At 51.9% G+C, this 10,891-nt stretch overlaps 1 long non-coding RNA gene and 2 other non-coding genes across 4 annotated transcripts; 2 read left to right on the top strand and 1 right to left on the bottom strand.

Annotated features, from left to right (window-relative positions):
* Window positions 1-1,260: 1,260 nt before the first annotated feature.
* TRNAL-CAG (transfer RNA leucine (anticodon CAG)) lies at window positions 1,261-1,343 on the top strand. Its single transcript has one exon. It is a non-coding gene; the product is annotated as a tRNA-Leu (tRNA).
* A 301-nt stretch (window positions 1,344-1,644) lies between these two features.
* On the bottom strand, window positions 1,645-1,727 carry TRNAL-CAG (transfer RNA leucine (anticodon CAG)). Its single transcript has one exon. It is a non-coding gene; the product is annotated as a tRNA-Leu (tRNA).
* A 37-nt stretch (window positions 1,728-1,764) lies between these two features.
* On the top strand, window positions 1,765-9,953 carry LOC142862611 (uncharacterized). 2 transcript variants are annotated; one of them, XR_012913679.1, is made up of 3 exons: window positions 1,765-1,841; window positions 3,887-4,007; window positions 8,619-9,953. It is a non-coding gene; the product is annotated as an uncharacterized LOC142862611 (long non-coding RNA). The 2 variants fall into 2 exon arrangements; XR_012913678.1 differs by lacking the exon at window positions 1,765-1,841 and having other exon boundaries at window positions 2,914-4,007.
* Window positions 9,954-10,891: the final 938 nt, after the last annotated feature.

Below are 10,891 nucleotides of genomic sequence, written 5' to 3'. Positions count from 1 at the left end.
GGATAAGAATCATTTGCAAGGTCAGGTGTGGTGGCCTGTAATCCTAGCACTCCGGGGGGCCTAGTGGGGAGGATCCCTTGAGGTCAGGAGTTCGAGACCAGCCTGAGCAAGAGTGAGGCCCTGTCTCTACCAAAAATAGAAAAACCTAGCTGGGCGTGGTGGCACGCACCTGTAGTCGCAGCTACTCTGGAGACTGAGGCAGGAGGATCCCTTTAGGAGAGGACACAAAAGAGGTCAGTGCTAAACCTAAAGGAATGAATGCAGTCTGTCAACGACGAGGGGCATTTGGGACAGGGAAAGGGGAGGGTTTCATCATCTTTCAGGTAATTAGGACCTCTGCCCCCGCAAGGGGCTGCATCCCAAGGCCTGAGCGTCCCCGGGGGACCTGACCCCAGGGCAGTAGGGGGTGCTCCTGCTGAGGCCTCTCTGTGATGCCATCTCAGGCAAGTCGGAGCGCACTAAGGGGTTGATGTGACCCCTGCTCACACCGTCTGGGCCTGGGTCCAGGTGTCCTCCTGGTCCGCGGTCTGCGACACGGCCGGGCGCGGGACAGCCTGGGGTTGGGGGCGGAGGGCGGAAGGGGAAGCAGGAAGGAGCGCGGGGGCCAGGAGAGGGGCGACGAGTCACGGGATGACGGGCGCAGGGAAGAGGAAGCGAGGGAGGAATGCGTCCACGGAGGTCCCCTGCGCACCAGCTGTGTGCCGGGCACGTGTGGGCGCTGGGGACCCGGCCGGGCACGCGGCAGGGCTCGGCCCACGCGGAGCCGGAGCAGACGAGCAGGGCACACTGGCGAGCGTGCGCACTCGAGTGCGCAGCCGTGTGCGGAAGGAGCGCGCAGACGCGGGCCGGACCCGACATGCCCGGCCTTGCCCGGTGCGGGCCAGCAGTGGGAAGCACCTCCGAGCCGGCGCGGGCTGCGGGCTGGCGGCGCGCGCGGAAGGCGAGGCGCCTGCGCCGGCACGGACGGTGAAGCGCGCGTGCAGAGCCACTGCACACCGGAGCCGCCGGGGCACGGCCGTTACCGCCACAGTCCGCGGCCTCCCGGCCGTCCGCTCCTCTGGCGTGCCCGGTGCGCCCTCTCGCGCCGCCCGGGTGCCTCGCTCTGCCGCGCCGCGTCCCACCTCGCCTCGTCCCTCAGAGCGGGCGTTTGCATCTCGCCCTTCCCGACGCTGGGCGGCGAGCAACGCCTAGGCCGCTCACTGCGCATGCGCACAATGTGGAGCTTTCAAAGAGGTTTGCTTGCACAACAGAAAGCCAGCAGTCAGGATGGCCGAGCGGTCTAAGGCGCTGCGTTCAGGTCGCAGTCTCCCCTGGAGGCGTGGGTTCGAATCCCACTTCTGACAAAGCTGCCATTTTTGTTCGCCAATCCCAGATTATCTACTGGGAACAGTGGATACCTGTTTTGATAGTCTTCTTTCTTAACCCTTTTACAAACCCAATTTTTTTCTTCTTAACAGACTTTATTTTTCCTAACACACACTTATTTGACTTTAGAATGTAAAACGAAAGCTTGCTATGTGCTGTGCCCCTCTGATCCCCTTACTTTGTAGCCACAGGTTCACATTCTCTTGTCGCAGAGCCTTCTTAGTAGGGGGCCAGACAGAGGTTCAAATTCTCTGAAGCTTTGGGGCGGAAAACAGTAGCTGTCAGAAGTGGGATTCGAACCCACGCCTCCAGGGGAGACTGCGACCTGAACGCAGCGCCTTAGACCGCTCGGCCATCCTGACTTCCTGGAGGAGAGCCTGGAAGATCTCATGTAGTTCGTAACGGAACTCTGAGCTCGGCTGGGGTTGTGTCCCCGGCAGCTCCGAACGTGGCCTGCAGTGCCGGTGGGGCCGCAGGTAAGGACACACCACCGCTGGTCTCAAACTGTCGGTCTTTTTACTGGATATGGCGATGTTGCAAATGGCAAAGCAGTTCCCTTTGCCATCAACAGAAGCAAATACAATGCAAACGGAATAATATTAATTTCCAGCCTCCTGCCAAGGCTCTGAGCCTCAGGGGTGGCATTATATTAATGTCATTAATATCATTACCCATCGCTAATACCGGTGGAGAGCGTCCGGAGCCCACCCACCGCCACCTCCCCAACCCGCGACGGGCTTTGTCACCCGCTCCTCCTGCGGCCTGGGCCGTGGGCGAGGAGACCCCCTCCAGAGTGTAGCTGGGGCCTCGTCCAAAGAAAGCTGGCTTTTAGACCTTTTTGATAAGCTGAGCAAGGGAGAAGTTGGAGGATGTTAAGCTTGGGGAAGAGAATTATTATTATCCGTCTACAAAAGCCTGATGTGTATAAGGGATAGGGATTGGGTGTGTCCTTCTGTCCTTTTTGCTCCTAGAACTGGGGCTGAAATGAGGGTGCAGCGGGTGGATAGTTGGCAGAGGAAGGTTTGAGATAAGAAAGAGTTTGCTGGAAAGGAAACAGGGTGCCCGTGTAGTGATACTCCTGTCTCGGGAGGCATTCAAGACAAGGCTGGAAGGTCACTTGGTGGAGATACTGACAAAGGGGATTTAAGGGTCCTTGTACTCGTTTCCTGTTGCTGCAGTGACAAATTACTACAAATCTAGTTGCTTAAAACCACCCCATTTATCATCTTACAGTTGTGGAGTCCAAAGAAGGTCACGGGGTTACATTCCTTCTGGAGGCGCAGGGGAGAATCCGTTTCCTTTCCTCCTCCAGCTTCTAGAGACCACCGGCACCCCATGTCTGCATGCTCCCATCACTCCAGCTTTTGCTGTCTTCACCTCACCTCCTGACTCTGACCCTCCTGCCTGCCCTCTTACAAAACATCAGGCCCATCCTGATAGTCCAAGATAATCTCTCCACCCAAAAATCCTTAATTTAACCATATCTGCAAGGTCTCTTTGTAATAAGGGAAACCCCCATCTATTATTTGGGCTTCAGACCCACATCAGCATAACACCAACCGGTTTCCTGGCCCATCAACTGGTCTACCGCCTGGCATCAGCATAACACTGAACCTATTGCCTGGCGCATCAACATAACATTAACCTATTGTGTGACACGTCTACTGACCTACACCTGGTACCCCACCCCTTGGACCACCCCAACTTAATAAAGTGGGAAAAATCCGGTAGACGGTGCTCAGAATTTGGTGGTGTGGCCCGCCGGGGAAATAAACTTTGATTCTCCAACTCTCCGTGTGCCCCTCGGTTTGTCCTTGGGACCACCCGCTGTGACCCTTGCTGTGACATTTGAACCATGTAAAATACATGGTTAAAGACACACTCACAGGGTCCAGGGGTGGGGATGTGGTGAGGGAGAGTGTCATTACTGGGTCTACCAGCACCCTACAGCACAACTGGATTTGAAAGATTCCATCCAGGAGTGAATTTTTGTCATATCTTTGGTCTGAGACCAACTTTCCCCACCACTTCCCTGTTCTTTTTTCCCTAAAAATACTCAGAGTCACCCCTCTGTCATCAGAAACCTGGCTCGTGGCTCCCCAGAGGCCCAGGTTAGTTAAGCCTTGAACAGGTTTGGGCAGAAGTAACAGGTTTTGGCCGGGTGGGCACGGTGGCTCACGCCTGTAATCCTAACACTCTGGGAGGCCGAGGCCAGCAGATTGCTCAAGGTCAGGAGTTCGAAACCAGCCTGAGCAAAAGCGAGACCCCCATCTCTACTATAAATAGAAAGAAATTGTGGGGCGCAGTGGCAACGCCATTCCTAGATGGCGCCCGCTTCCTGGTCACACCCTACTGTGCGTCTGACAAACAGATGTTCAGCGCATGTGCAAAGCCTTGCCTCCTCTCCTGTTCTGTGTTGGCCAATCAGGTTATGCCCCGTGTACTTACTGTCTATATAAGCAGCCGCCGAGAACGCCTCGGCGTCTTCCGCATGTAACCAGTTAAGCAATCCCCATTAAAGCGCTGTCAGAAGAACTCCGGTTGCCGCGTCTTCCTTGCTGGCGAGGCGGGCGCGACAAGTGGTGCCGAAACCCGGGAACCGAAACAACTTTGAAGCACCAGCGGAGACGACCTCGATAGAGGTGAGTTCAGAACTGACGCGTGGGACGGAACCGAATTCGGACCTTTGCTGACCAAAGTAGGCTGTTAGTGAGAGCCCGTGAGCCCCCTGCTTTCGTTTCGAACAAGTATATTTTGCTCTTCGCTCCTGTAGATAAAGGAGACATGGGTGACTCCCAAAGCCGCCCTTTTGTGCAAGCTTTGCAGGGTGTGCTGCAGGCGCGGGACCTGGCCCTATCGGAGCGTCTGCTGTGGAATTTTATGAAGGAGGTGGACAGGGTCGCGCCGTGGTTTCTCCATTCCGGGTCATTAAATGTCCCGTCTTGGGATAAGTTGGAGAAAGATCTGCTGCGGGGAGAGGAGCAAGGCACGTTATGGCAGGGCACGCTCCCTGTGTGGACTATGATCCGGTCGTGCCTGAATGATAAAAGTTGTGCAGCCCAGGTACAGGCAGGGCAAAAGGTGCTCTCTGACCATCAAGACAGTACCTCAGAGTCAGACAAAGGGAGAAGGCCTGGAAAAAAGAAAAGGGAGAGAAAGAAATGTAAAGGTACCAAGAATAAAAATAACAAAGGAAAGGACAGGACAGAAGACAGGGGAGAAAGCCTTTTTCTGTCAGAATTTAAGAAATTAGATATTTCTGAGGATGGTTCCTCTTCTTCCTCTTCTCTTACTTCCTCAAGTTCAGGGGAGGAGCTAGATTCAGAGGAGGAAGCTACTTTGGAAGAGGAAGCGGCGAAGTATGGGGCGGGGCGATACCGGCCGCCGCCCTACAGTGACGCTGCTTTCACTGCCCCTACCGCCCCTCCTCTGAGAGCGCAGGGAGGAGCCAGACCCAAGCAAGTCAGCGGGAGCTCGTTCATCAGGCCCCGCGATATGAGGAAAATGTTTCTCTCATTCCCTGTTTTCGAGAACAACAATCAGCAACGGTATCATGAGCCTCTCCAGCACAAACAATTGAAAGACCTTGCTACCAAACAGGGGAGAGGTAAGAGGAAATTTACCAACAGTGGGTTAGCAGCTGCTGTGCTAGCCGCTCAAAAGGGCAAGGATATGACCTGCTACAATTGTGGAAAACCCGGTCACCTTAAGAGGCAGTGCAGATTGCCCAAGCAGGAGCGCCCTCAGCCTAAGGTGCCGGGGATATGCCCTACTTGTCAAAAAGGAAGACATTGGGCCAGTGAGTGTAGATCCACCAAGGATATTAAAGGAAGACCAATCAACCGTTCGCCAAAAGAACATGACCAACAAAAAAACGGGAACCGGGGCCCTCGACCTCAGGGCCCTCAAATATATGGGGTCATGCAGAGCACTCCGGTGCCGTTGCTGGCACCTCCGGGGAGCCGAGGAGAGCCACTAAAGGTTCCGCAGGACTGGACCTCTGTGCCACCACCACAACAGTGTTAACTCCTCTCATGGGGTGCCAACCGGTCCCATCTGATTTCAAGGGGCCGTTGCCTGAACATACTGTAGGACTTGTCCTTGGGAGGTCCTCCTCAACTTTGCAGGGACTGATAGTTCACCCAGGGGTTATTGATTCAGATTTTGAGGGACAAGTGAAGATTCTTTGCTCTTCAACTAGAGGCATAGTTCCCATATATCCAGGAGACTGGATAGCACAGTTGCTAATTTTACCTAGCCTCCATTCTTTATTCCCTAGTAAACAAGAAACTAGAGGAGAAAAAGGTTTTGGTTCCTCTGGAGGAAACTGTGCGTATTTGTCATTGAATTTAGATGAACGCCCTACTATGGACTTAACCATACAGGGAAAGACATTTACGGGCCTCCTGGATACAGGAGCTGACACTAGTATAATTTCTGAATGCTGGTGGCCAAAAACGTGGCCCTTGGCCCCGTCGGCTCAAACTTTGCAGGGATTGGGATATGCATCCTCTCCAGTGATCAGCGCCCAGACACTGAGATGGAAGGATAATGAGGGTAGAGAGGACAGTTTTCAACCATATGTCCTACCTCTGCCTGTGAACCTTTGGGGTAGAGATTTGCTACGGCAATTGGACTTCAAATTGACCAATGACTATTCTGTTCAAAGTCAAAAGCTAATGAAGAGCATGGGCTGCGTCCCAGGTAAAGGTCTTGGAAAGAATTTGCAGGGTAGAGTTGAACCTATAGAACCCATGCCGTGGGCCTTAAGGCACGGGCTGGGTTTTTCTTAGGGGCCACTGGGGATCCTCTGCCCATACCCTGGAAAACAGAGGAGCCAGTGTGGGTACCTCAGTGGCCCTTACCCTCTAAAAAGTTACTCGCTGCCCATAACCTAGTGCAAGAACAACTTACTCTTGGGCATCTTGAGCCCTCTCAATCTCCCTGGAATACCCCTATTTTTGTGATTAAGAAAAGGTCTGGTAAGTGGAGACTGTTGCATGACCTTAGAGCAATTAATGCCCAGATGCAGCTTACGGGGCCTGTTCAAAGAGGACTGCCCCTTCTCTCTGCTTTGCCTAAACATTGGAGTCTAATTATCTTGGACATCAAAGACTGTTTTTTCTCTATTCCCCTGCACCCACAAGATAAAAGCAGATTTGCATTCACGCTTCCTTCCATAAACCATGAGCAGCCTGATGCAAGATATCAATGGCAGGTTTTACCTCAGGGTATGGCTAATAGTCCCACTATGTGCCAACTTTATGTGGTCTCGGCTATCCAGCCGGTTAGGCAGAAGTTTTCAAAGGTAAAAATTATACACTATATGGATGATATTCTCTTGTGTCATTGTGATGATGGCGTACTTCGCCAGGCTTATGCGTCCCTTCAGGCTCACTTAAGGGAAAAGGGCTTGCTGGTCGCCCCTGAGAAGGTGCAAGAGGGAGAAGTGGGCGCATTTCTTGGTAGTAGCATTCTCCCTGACAAAATCGTACCTCAAAGACTGTCCATCCGAAGAGATGCCTTAAAAACATTAAATGATTTCCAAAAGCTGCTAGTAGATATCAATTGGCTTCGACCTTTCCTATGTCTTACCGCAGCAGAACTGAAGCCATTATTTCAGATTCTAGAGGGAGACTCACACATTACGTCCCCTAGAACTTTGACTCCTGAGGCCCTTAAGGCTCTTCATAAGGTAGAAGAAGCCATTCAGAAGGCGCAACTGGTGCGCATTCAACACCATGATCCTTTCTCCCTCTGTGTACTCCCTTCTCCCACGCTCCCTACGGCAGTGCTTTGGCAGGATGGCCCCCTTTTATGGGTGCATCCTCAAGCCTCTCCAGGAAAGGTGATTGGCCACTATCCTACCTGTGTGGCCGAGATAGCTTTAAAGGGTGTTAGTTTGGCTGCATCCCATTTTGGGCGTCACCCTGATAGCCTGATTTGTCCATATACTGCCAATCAGGTGAACACTGTGCCACTCTTGATGCATGGGCCATATTGAGATGCACCTTCCCGGGGAGCATTGATAACCATTATCCCAGACATGCCTTGCTGCAGTTTGCAATGAGGAACGAGCTTATTTTCCCAAGGGTAACCTCACTACAACCTTTGGTTGATGCCTTAGATGTGTATACCGATGGTTCTAAGACGGGTATTGGGAGCTATGTCATTCAGGACAAGGTGTATACCAAACAGTTTAACTATTCTTCTCCTCAGCTAGTAGAGTGTGCCGTAGTCGGTCTGGTTCTCAGTACCATCACTGAACCTATCAACATCATCTCAGACTCCTTTTATGTGGTCAACGCAGTTAAACAGTTAGAGAACTCCTTTCACTTTCTTGCCAAGAGTACTGTCTTTTCTGTATTTACAGAAATTAGGAATACTATTCAAAATAGGAAAAACCCATTTTCCATTCAGCATATCAGAGCTCATTCCTTGTTACCTGGACCTATGGCTGCGGGAAATGCTATGGCAGATCGCGCCACTCGCGCCCTCTGGGTGTCTGATGGCCACGCCGCCGCCATAGACTTTCATAAACTTTATCATGTGCCAGCTGAAACCTTACGACTTAAGTTCAACATCACGCGTGCAGATGCTCGTGAGATTGTACTGCAATGTCCAAATTGTGCTCCTTTTCGCACCGTTGTTCATACGGGCGTGAATCCTAGGGGTTTGCGTCCTCTACATCTGTGGCAAATGGATGTAACTCATGTCCCATCTTTTGGGAAGCTTCAATATGTTCACGTGTCTGTGACACGTGCTCAGGCGTCCTTCATGCCACGCCTCTGGCTGGAGAAAAGGCAAGTTACGTTATCACTCACTGCCTAGAAGCTTGGGCAGCCTGGGGCAAGCCCCGGGCTATTAAGACAGATAATGGCCCGGCTTATACCTCAAAATCTTTTCAGCAGTTTTGCACTTGCTTGGGTGTGGAGCACCGTACCGGTCTTCCCTACAACCCTCAAGCGCAAGGCATCGTGGAGCGTGCTCACGGCAAAATGTACTTACAAAAACAAAAAGGGGGAGATGCCCTACAGCTAGGGCTATCACCCAAAGGACGCCTTTCCTTTGCTGTCTTTACTTTAAATTTTTTAAATTTAGATGTCAAGGGACGTTCGGCAGCAGACAGGCATGTCACGCCTGCTCCGCCACAGAAAGAATTAGTGAAGTGGAAAGATGTGTTGTCTAATCTATGGAAAGGCCCGGATCCAGTGATAATGAGATCCAGGGGAGCTATTTGTATTTTTCCACAGGACCAGGACAATCCCATCTGGGTGCCCACGCGGCTGACTAGAACGGTGCAGCAGCCTCTGGAGCAGCATGAAGATGTGTTGGCTACTCCTCCTGACGACAGTATGGATGATCGCGAGGATGGCAGCGGAGCCACGCTGGGGGATCCTGTCAGTACTTCCCCTGCCGATGCCTGTGACACATAACTCACCAATTTTCCCCCGCCTCTTTTCTACTAATGTTTCCCTGGGCACTGCGTACCTGCCGTTGGACACACAGAGTAGTAAACTGGAGGGAAATAGATCCTTCTCCTTGAAGGGGACTTTGTGTTTTGTGTGGGGTTAACGGGAGCTGCACAGACTTGGCTCCCCTGTCCATAGTGGCTGGGGGTATGGCAGGGAATGCTAGTTTCGCATGGAATCTTAGCGACTCTTTTGAAGGTTCTGTGAGGGTGATTGCGGGAGGCGAAACGTGACCTTTGCCCCTACACCTGTCTGTGTTTGGCCCCCGTTTATCTGGGTGGTATCCACGGAAAAACCCTCTGGTACACATGTGAACTGTTCCTCTAATATGTGCAATTATACATTGTGTTGGAATGCCACGTCTCACCTCTCTGCCATTGTTACCCGCTTGCCTAGATACATTCCTGTTCCTGTTGAAGCTCCTAGCTCTATGACTCTGTTTCAGTCTTGCAGCCACAGCCGTCTTGCTGCTTGCTGCAGCTGGCGGCGGGCTGTGGGCCATCTGTAGGCTGCAGGCCCAGAGACGGAGGGACCATGTGGTATTGGCACAGGCATTTGCTGCGCTTGAACTGGGACAGTCTACACAGGTGTGGTTGACCATGCTAAAAGGTTAGCCTAGTTTTGGGTTGCACCCGCTCCTACCCCCAGGTATTTTAGCAGACATGGCCTTTGCACTCTGAGGGATCTCTCCCATTGCACCAGATAAGGCATGTCTCCAATCCCACAGCCAGCCTTTGCACACCTCCGAGTTTTGCTCATTGCACGAGGTAAGGTGGTTGCTGGTGGAAGTGAGGCTCTGCATCCTGGATCGTACTGTCGAAGGACGGTGCTGAACGGTTGCTCAGTTCTCATTTAATTAATAAAATAGGGGGAGATGTGGGGCGCGGTGGCAACGCCATTCCTAGATGGCGCCCGCTTCCTGGTCACACCCTACTGTGCGTCTGACAAACAGATGTTCAGCGCATGTGCAAAGCCTTGCCTCCTCTCCTGTTCTGTGTTGACCAATCAGGTTATGCCCCGTGTACTTACTGTCTATATAAGCAGCCGCCGAGAACGCCTCAGCGTCTTCCGCATGTAACCAGTTAAGCAATCCCCATTAAAGCGCTGTCAGAAGAACTCCAGTTGCCGTGTCTTCCTTGCTGGCGAGGCGAGCGCGACAAGAAATTAAGTGGCTAACTAATATATATAGAAAAAACTAGCGGGGCATGGTGGCGCATGCCTGTAGTCCCAGCCATACTCGGGAGGCTGAGGCAGTAGGATTGCTTGAGCCCAGGAGTTCAAGGTTGCTGTGAGCTAGGCTGATGCCATGGCACTCACTCTAGCCTGGGCAACAAAGCAAAATAAATAAATAAAAAATGAGATAAGGAGCTGTTAATCAGAGACTTATATTTGTTGTGTAAATTGAGGATCTGCAGGTTTGCCTTGCATACCCTTAGGCCTGTTAATGGGTTACAAAGGATGTCTCCCAGAAGGGAGTGGGGCATGTTGAGGCTTGCCTGACCTCCCTGCTCTTGGCAGGCAATTAGTTTTAGCATATCTAAATAGCCAAGAGGGGGCCATTCAGTCAGCTGGTGGGGGGTGAGCCTTAGAATTTCATTTTAGTTCCCAGACTGAACATCTTTGGGGGCGTTATTCAACTGCCACAACTATGTAATGTAAGATTCCATCTCTAAGACAAGCTACAAAAGGCAAAACAACAGCAACAGAAAGCACAAGGGACACTTTTGAGGGGACCAGAATGTTCTACATTGTAATTTTGGTGGGGGTTACTCAAACTTACACATTTGTTAAAATGCCAGAGTAAGAGACACGGAGGGGAAAACAATAGCAAGGTATAAAAGTGACAAAGGGTGAGAATCCAATAAGAAAGGAACTCACAAAATGATAAAAGCACAAACAGGGCAGCAAAGTTGGAGGGAACGAAGCAGTCCCCAAGACCACTGACACTCCTACAAGTGCAGAATCCAAGGGGGTCCCCAAGTCACCCTCACGTTCAATACTCCACCAACAGAGCTCACAGAATGCACCGAGAGCTGTATCTGCAGAGCTGCAGT

This window comes from Microcebus murinus, chromosome 20 (assembly GCF_040939455.1).
Source record: "Microcebus murinus isolate Inina chromosome 20, M.murinus_Inina_mat1.0, whole genome shotgun sequence".
NCBI lineage: Eukaryota > Metazoa > Chordata > Mammalia > Primates > Cheirogaleidae > Microcebus > Microcebus murinus.
This window is presented reverse-complemented; position numbering and strand designations above follow the sequence as displayed.